The 9,170-nt window shown below is 42.1% G+C and overlaps 1 pseudogene; it reads right to left on the reverse strand.

Annotated features, from left to right (window-relative positions):
* Positions 1-3,984, reverse strand: part of LOC112076153 (ADP-ribosylation factor-binding protein GGA1-like) — a 16,488-nt pseudogene extending 12,504 nt beyond the window's left edge.
* Positions 3,985-9,170: the final 5,186 nt, after the last annotated feature.

Consider the following 9,170-nt stretch of genomic DNA (forward strand, 5'->3'; position numbering starts at 1 on the left):
CCCGGAATATTTACATTGTGTCCCCCCCCCCCCTGCTTTTACGCGCTGTACTCTCTGGTTTATCTTATTATGCAGTTAGTCACTTTAGACTATACTTTTCATTACCACATTACCTCAATTGGACCGACCAACAAGTGCTTCCGCACATTGACTAACACAGGCTATCTGCCATTGTTGTCCCGCCACGCGCCACCACACCACCGCCAACCCCTCTTTTACGGCTACTGCTATCTCTGTTCATCACATATGCATAGTCACTGTTAACCATATCTACATTACATAACCTACTCAATCTAGCCTGACTAAACCGTGCGTAGTATTTAGCCTCGCTACTGTTATATAGCCTCGCTACAGTTTTATTAGCCTCGCTACTGTATATAGTCTGCTTTGTTACTGTTGTTTTATTTCTTAGCTACCTATGTTCACCTAACACCTTTTTTGCAACTATTGTTAGAGCCTGAAGATAAGCATTTCACTGATTCGTTACCTGTTGTATTTCGGCACACTGACAAAAAACTTTGATTTGACTTTTACTATAGTATTATATAGTATATACTATAGTATAAAATATGATGGGGTGTGTTGTCTTACTGTGAGGGCTGCAGAGGCCTCTCTCTTGCTGAGGATGAACTGGGATCTTCGTTTATTGTAGAGAGTGGCTTTACTATAGTATAATAATATGATGGTGTTGTTGTCTTACTGTGAGGCCTGCAGGGGCCTCTCTCTGCTGAGGAGACTGGATCTTTCTGGTATGTAGAGGGGTTTACTATAGTATTATATAGTTATTACTATAGTATATAATAATATGATGGTGTGTTGTCTTACTGTGTGAGCCTGCAGAGCCTCTCTCTGCTGAGGAGACTGGATCTTCTGGTATTGTAGAGGGGTTTTACTAAAGTATTATATAGTTATTACTATAGGTTATAATAATATGATGGTGTGTTGTCTTACTGTGAGGGCCTGCAGACTGGATCTTCTGTTATATAGAGGGGTTTTACTATCGTATAATAATATGATGGTGTGTTGTCTTACTGTTGAGGGCCTGCAGGGCCTCTCTCTGCTGAGGAGACTGGATCTTCTGTTATGTAGAGGGGTTTACTATAGTATGATATAGTTTATTACTATAGTATTATAATAATATGATGGTGTGTTGTCTTACTGTGAGGGCCTGCAGAGCCTCTCTCTGCTGAGGAGACTGGATCTTATGGGCCAGGAGACGAGTTGGCAACCTGAGGACTGGAATAGGAGAGTAGATTTATAAACTACCAGTGTTTTCAAAACTATTACTTATCTAATACTACATTATTACAACATAAAAGATTTCTGGTAAAAAAAACAATCAGAGGGCATTCGGAATCCCTGTGGCGACTGCTATAAATGGTTCTTTGTGTCTCCCGGGAGACGTCGAACACTTTATTTTGAAGATAACATTACAGAAAGGAGAAGTGGGTTTTCAGTTGATGTGTCCCCACACGCCACACAAGTGGTTCCTCAGAATGATAGTTTAATCTAGATTACAAAACTAATATGAAAAACAACTTTTGGTATTGGAAAGAAACATTTCTTATCTGTGTAAAAAAGGCTGGTTTTGAAATGTGAAATATCTTGTCTAGCATCTGCTGTGTCCAAGGTTACGTCCCACACGGTGTACCCTATTCCCTATATAGTGCACTACTTTGGACCAGGGACCTATGGGCCCTAGTGCTTTCATACAGGGAAGGGTTCTCTTTGGGTTCCTTCTGTTAGTGCACTAGTCACTTTTGACCAGAGCCCATAAGTAGTTCACTATATAGAGAATAGGTTGCCCTGGTCATCAGTAGTGCCCTATATAGAGAATAGGTTGCCCTGGTCATCAGTAGTTCACTAATGGAGAAATAAGTTGCCCTGGTCATCAGTAGTTCACTATATAGAGAATAGGTTGCCCTGGTCAATCAGTAGTTCACTATATAGAGAATAGGTGCCCTGGTCATCAGTAGTTCACTATATAGAGAATAGGTTGCCCTGGTCATCCAGTAGTTCATATATAGAGAATAGGTGCCTGTTATCATTAGTTCACTACATAGAGAATAGTGCCCTGGTTATTCAGTAGTTCACTACATAGTAGAATAGGTTGCCCTGGTTATCAGTAGTTCACTATATAGAGAATAGGTTGCCCTGGTTATCAGTAGTTCACTACATAGAGAAAATAGGTTGCCCTGGTTATCATGTAGTTCACTACATAGAGAATAGGTTGCCCTGGTTATCAGTAAGTTCACTATATAGATTAATAGGTTGCCCTGGTCATAAAGCCTCCTGGTTGACCTGTCATAAGCTGCCATCTTGGGGACACAGCCATGGTGTCTACTCACCCATCAGCCTCCTGGTTGACCTGTTCATAGAAGCCCTGGATACAGTCCCACCTGTCTTCTGAGTTAGACGGGTCTGTGGCCTGGTCTGAGAGAGAGAGAGAGAGAAAGAGACAGAGAGAGAGAGAAGAGGAGTGAGAAGATAAGAGAGAGAGGACAAAGAGACATAGAGAGAGAGAGAGAGAGAGAGAAGAGAGAACAGAGAGAGATAAAGGAGAGAGATAGAGAGAGACAGAGAGAGATAAAGGAGAGAGATAGAGAGAGACAGAGACAGACAGAGGAGACAGACAGAGAGAGAGAGATAAAGGAGAGAGATAGAGAGATCAATCAGCCTAGCTTTGCGTTAGATGGGTCTGTGACCTTGCCCGGGATATAAATATAAACAAAATAAGAAAAAAACAAACGTTTGCACTTCTGATCAAAGGAAGGTCCCTGCAAGTGTGTATTCTACAATGATGATGTTGCAACACTGAACTAGGACCGGAAGCTCACTGCAGACTGTGTTCGTGAGTGGGTGTAGGCAGTGGTGTACTTTAAAGTACTACTACTTAAGACGTTTATGGGGGGGTCTTTACCAGAGAACATCCCTGATCATCCCTACTGGCTCTGATCTGGAGGACTCACTAAACACATGCTTCGTTTGTAAATTATGTATCGAGTGTTGGAGCTGTCCCTGGCTATCCGTAAAATAAAAATATTATATCAAAAAAATGGTGCCGTATGGTTTGCTTAATATAAGGAATTTGAAATTATTTATACTTTTACTTTTGATACTTAAGCACATTTTAGCATTTACATTTGATACTTATATTTAAAACCAAATACTTTTACTCATGTAGGATTTTACTGGGTGACTTTCACTTTGACACAAAGGTATCTTTTACTGAAGTATGAGAGGTTGGGTACTTTTTCCACGACTGGGTGTAGGTTAGTCGAGGGAAGGAGTAGGTTTTCAAAAACATCTGGATGAGCGCATGACTGGCTGACAAGATGTAGCCTTTCTCATACTTCCTGTTCTTTCAGAGCTATTTTGTTGCGTTTAAAAAGAACATATTGGTAATACATTATAAAACTGCCCTTCACTCAAACTTAGTAACTTTTTATTCGGTAATTCCCTCCGCGGAATTTGCTACGAAGAAAACATGAGATGTAAAACGCAGCGCGACAACAAGGCAAGCCGAGAGACAGTTTCAGCTACAGTTACAMCAGCTGAAAATATTGCTCGCCATATTTGCAAGCACTCGTGCAAATGACGTGATATAAAGCCTGTTTATTAAACTGGCGATATCACTGCAAGGTTCGACTTTCAGTGACGCACAACTTCAAGATGCACCATTTCCAACTGTGAACCACAAGACAAGTTATGGTCAAACGACAAAATATAATCGCACTACTATAAAGGTAATACATTTAACAAACTCTCTGGAGAAAAAAAAAAACGAATTCCCCGTGTCATTTAACTTACTCAACCACGATTCTAGGTTCTCTCCGCCACTGTCCCTGGTCGCCATGGCCTTTGCAGTCGCCTTCCCCCGGTACTCGGTAACTTCTCAAAACTTCACACAGTCCTCTTAGCGGGCGGAAAGAACTGTCAACTCGTCTTGAGAAACCAGCCCACAGCCGCGACATGTGACTCGAGTTGTGCTTAGTCAGAAGTTATGACGTTCCAAATTGTACCCTACTCCTAGTACACTCATTTTAACCTGATCCGTATGGTTAAAATTAGTGCACTATAAAACGAAAAGGGTGAAATTTGGACTGTAAGTCGCAGACCAATTATATAGTACAACTTCTCAGCGGCTGAGCTACGTCCCTAGGCTAAGCAATGTTAACCATTTTTCCCCCCACAGCAGGTTTTTTGAAAAGTTGTCACAACTTTTCCTTGGTGGTTTATGAGTTTGAGCTATAATACAAATGTATTTATTATATTTAACCTTTATTTAAAATCAGGGAGTCATACTGAGACCAATGTCTCTTTTACAGATGAGCCTTGAATTAGATCAATTACAGAAAACCAAAAATCAATATAAAATGCAAGCYGAGAGAAAAGCACTGTCTTAAAACAAACACATTCATCCATAATGTCCACAATCAGCTTTCTGAATTGACCTAGAGACACCAGAACAAACACATTCATCAGTATAGTCCTCAAGTGGGCACTAGCGGTTCTGGGGGGGGGGGGGCAGTGCCCCTGTGACAACAATTTTGGACCCCCTTGTGGCCCCCCTAAATGTGGAGTATGAAATAATTTTTAAATAACACATTTTTGCTATCGTTCTTTTTTTTTTTTACATCCGTTATTAGATAGTGGCAACGATGATGATTATGAACATGGTATTTTGCCTGCTAATGCCTTCAATGCAGTGAAGAAAACGATATGACAACAATAACGTCTAATGTAACTGGCCCCTCTAGCGGTACAACTGGCCCCTCTAGCGGTACAACTGGCCCCTCTAGCAGCGGTACAGACTGGGCCCCTCTAGCAGTACAACTGGCCCTCTAGCAGTACAACTGGCCCCTCTAGCAGTACAACTGGCCCCTCTAGCAGGTACAACTGGCCCCTCTAGCAGTAACACAGCTGGCCCCTCTAACAGTACAACTGGCCCCTCTAACAGTACAACTGGCCCCTCTAACAGTACAACTGACCCCTCTAACAGTACAACTGGCCCCTCTAACAGTACAACTGGCCCCTCTAACAGTACAACTGGCCCCAGCTTGGCCCCCCACAGTTGAAATGGTCTAGAACCGCAACTGGTGTTGAGTGTGTTTGTGTCATTCTATTCTCTCCTCCTCCTCTCCAGGGTTGTCATGGTGATGGTGACTATGAAGAGATAAAGGAGCGCCCCCTAAGGTCAGACTCAGGCGCTGCGACCTCCACCATCTACGCCACCGCCAACTTACCCACAAGACACTCTGACTCTCTCCACTACTCCACCGTCAACTTCCACAAGATCCCCAGTAGCCCCAACGAAGCAACTGCCACCATTACTAAAGAGGGCAGCTGCCCCAATGAGGCCACCGCTGCCATTGCTAAAGAGRGCACTTCATCATGTGACTATGCTACTGTGAACTGTCAAAGCCCCACCTACTCTACTGTCAATCATCCACACAGCTCCTCTGAGGCTCCTCCCATCTAGTCCACAATCAGCAAACCCAGAGACACTTGAGTCACTGGTGACCAATCACAAGATACACACACACACTGGCAACCAATCACAAGAGACATACACACACTGGAAACCAATCAAAAGAGAGGGGACGGAGGAGAGAGAATGTAGAAGAGCAGACGGAGGACTGACTTCTGCCCAAACGAAAAAGGCCACAGAGACACCTGAGCCACTGGAAACCACTCACAAGGTCCATAAACACTGGCGACCAATCAAAAGGGACATATGTTAACTATATACACTGACCTCTATTTTTAGCTTATCACTCTCTCTCTCTCTCTCTCTCTCTCTCTCTCTCTCTCTCTCTCTCTCTCTTTGAATGAGTGGTGGTACAGAACGGCACTGCATCTTGCCTATGCCGTTCTGTACCACCACTCATTCATATATCTTYATGTACATATTCTTTATCCCTTTACACTTGTGTGTGTATAAGGTAGTAGTTGTGGAATTGTTAGGTTAGATTACTTGTTGGTTATTACTGCATTGTCGGAACTAGAAGCACAAGCATTTCGCTACACTCGCATTAACATCTGCTAACCATGTGTAAGTGACTAATAAAAATTGATTTGATTTGATTTGATTTGATTTGATTCTCTCCCTCTCTCTCTCCTCTCTCTCCCTCTCCCCGCTTCTCTCTCTTCTCCTCTCTCTCTCTCCGCTCTCCTTCGCTCTCTCTCTCTCTTCTCTCTTCTCTTTCTTCTCTCTCCTCCGTGCTCTCTCTCCCCCTTTCTCTCTCTCTCGCTCTCTTCTCCTCTCTCTCTCTCTCCCTCGCTCTCCTTCACTCTCCTCTCTCTCTCTCTCCCTCTCTCTCTCTTCTCTCTCTCTCTCTCTCTCTCCTCTTCTCTCTCTCTCTCTCTCTCCTCTCTCTCTCTCTCTCTCTCTTCTCTTCTCTCTCCCTCTCTCTCGTAATCAAACCCTTAACCCTTACTAAGTTTAATCAATTCTGAAATTAAATATCCGTTTGGGCGTCAGGTGTCCCTTATAGGCTTTTCCTTGCTTACACAGTCACTTAGCTACTTCCTGTTCTCTCAGTGACAGCTGAGTGTGCATTCTTGAAAGTTCGAGATGCCTGGTGCTTGCCCATGTTGGCGGAGATATCACTTGATTTGCAATTTAGGAGCCCGGTGGCGAACGCCAAATGCCGCTGCTCAAAACGATCAGCGAGACCTGATAAAGGGGTGGAGTCTGAAAAAATACAAAGACCAAACTCTGCCTTCACAGTTTATGTTGTTCAAAAAGCGCAGTAGAGCATCAATCCATCATCTTTTATTTAATGGTTATTATTTATCTTTGTGTTGTGGTTTTATGCTGTGATTTTACCAGATTTGTATATAGTATTGTGCATTTTACTAAATAAAAACAGATCTGACTCCCCTATACCCTTCCTCCCGAGCATCTATTATTTTGACAAGATATTGGACTGGCTGCTCTAACGTGGGAATAAATGTTCGCCAAGGCGGAAGGCAGGTGGGAGAGGCGGGATTAGCCAATGAGAGGGCAGATATGCATGTGAACAACAGACATCTCCAATATAAAATGTTTTTTTTCTCAAAGCCACTGTTGTCCACTTATATCAGTAATTCGTAACAACCTAAACATTACAAAAATGTTAATTTGATCAAATAAGCCTCACATTTCATGTTGACCATGAGATTCTAACTCACAACCCTCACCCTGTCCAAACGTACCCATACTCCTCGTATATTTTGGGTATCCCGGATGTATGTTTTACTATGTTACGTCTAGTCTGTGAGACCAGGCTGCGCAGACAGTCAGATGAAAAATGTGTGATATTTTTAGAAAATTTGTGATGAAAATATTTTCGTTGTCCCGCAGATTATTTGGAAATTTCCGTCATTCTGCTTTGTAAGGATTAGCCCTACCGGTCCTACTTGTCACATTATTATCATTACTCAGAATTAAATGTGAAGATAGTGGGTGTAATATGTGTGAGATATATGTCTGGAGTTTAATGTAAAATGTAGAAAGGGGAGGGGTACAGTATGTGGTGAAGATATGGTGTGTCTCTCTCCAGAAAACGTTAATAATATGTAGAAAAATGCCCATTCTGCAATGTATAACTGATTTTGTCAGTCATTTCTCTTCACCTCACACAGAGTAAGTAAATTAATTCAATTTCTCTTCACCTCACACAGAGTAAGTAATGAATTCAGTTATTTATTTATTTTTTACATCCATTGCGAATGATAGTTCTTCAGTATTTGAAAAATCGTTCCAACACTCCCGGTCTCGATAATCACCAAGTCTCGGAGTGAAAGAGCAAACTATCACGATCTGATGATCCCATATGTCCAGTGGAAACGTCATATTAAACTGTCCAAAAGCTCACTGGCGCAGGAAACTCTGAGGGCCCGGAACAGGTTAGTTAATACAATGTTGCACAGCTTCGAGCCAGATCCAGTGATGACTTGATGATACAATATTGCACTTCACTAGCAATAGCTCAAGTCAAGACAGATAGAAAGGGAGGCAGACAGGTGGAGCAGAGAGATGAATGTGATTGAAAAAACATACTTTTTAACGATATTTTCTACTGTTTTTATTTGTCAACTTTAGGCCTATCTATTTTTCATAGTTGACGACGTAAATTATAGTCTTACTCAGGGTCTTCACCAGATTTTCATTCGGGGCTCAGTCGTGAACACCAGGGGCTGAGGGGTTTGTGGGTCCGAGATAAAAATGCCATTTCTAAAATAATTTTCATCATTTTACATGACTGACTTTCTTTTGATACCACACACATGATCAAAATGACAAGCTACTCTGACATTTACACACTGAGATCAACAAACGACACGTCTTAAATGCAAGCAATAGCATAGGCCAATGAAAAGAGTGGATAGGATACACAGGCCTACAATATGAGGAGGACATTATAGTCCACCACCATTCCAGTGACACTCACCTATTCAAACAGATTTTTCCTGCATTTGTATTTTGAAATATTGCAAAATACCTTCCAGGTGCTGTGTGCTGTTCACTGACACCAACAACACACAATAGCTGAATTTGCAGAACTTGTGCGCAAACTAAAGCAAACATTAGCAAGCTAGCTAGTACCTTTTATGTGGCGTCGTCAAAGATGGAATCTTTGCTATCGTCAGTTTATTCCAAGATCAGCATGCAGCTGGAGTGCTTCGACGTCCCTGTGATAAGGTTAGCGATAAACTGAAGTCCAAACTGAACAGAACTACACTCTCTTCTACCATTCTCTTAAATATATTTAATGGTCTCGTTGCAAAATCTAAATTGTCGGTAGGGGACTTTGAAGCACTTGTGTGCCAATCTTGGAGTAAACTGACGATAGCAAAGATTATAGCGAACACACAGAAACGGAATTGGTGCTTGCTAGCTCTGCAAATTCAGCAGTTGTTGGAAGCCAGCCAAAATAAAACATAAACTATATTAAGTTTACAAAAGGTTGTAGCATACGTTGTGTAAATGGTGAACTCAGACAGCTGTCAACCTTTGTCACTGCAATCTGTTTCACATTTGCTAGCTGACTAGCTAGCTACCTTTTAGATCGAAGCCCATCTGGAATGATAGATGATAGAAGCCCACCTGGAATGATAGATGATAGAAGCCCATCTCCTACTGTAAATAACCTGCACACTGTGTGTGTGTGAAGCCAGCCAGG

The sequence above is a fragment of the Salvelinus sp. IW2-2015 genome, unplaced genomic scaffold (genome assembly GCF_002910315.2).
Source record: "Salvelinus sp. IW2-2015 unplaced genomic scaffold, ASM291031v2 Un_scaffold3600, whole genome shotgun sequence".
Taxonomy (NCBI): Eukaryota; Metazoa; Chordata; class Actinopteri; order Salmoniformes; family Salmonidae; genus Salvelinus; species Salvelinus sp. IW2-2015.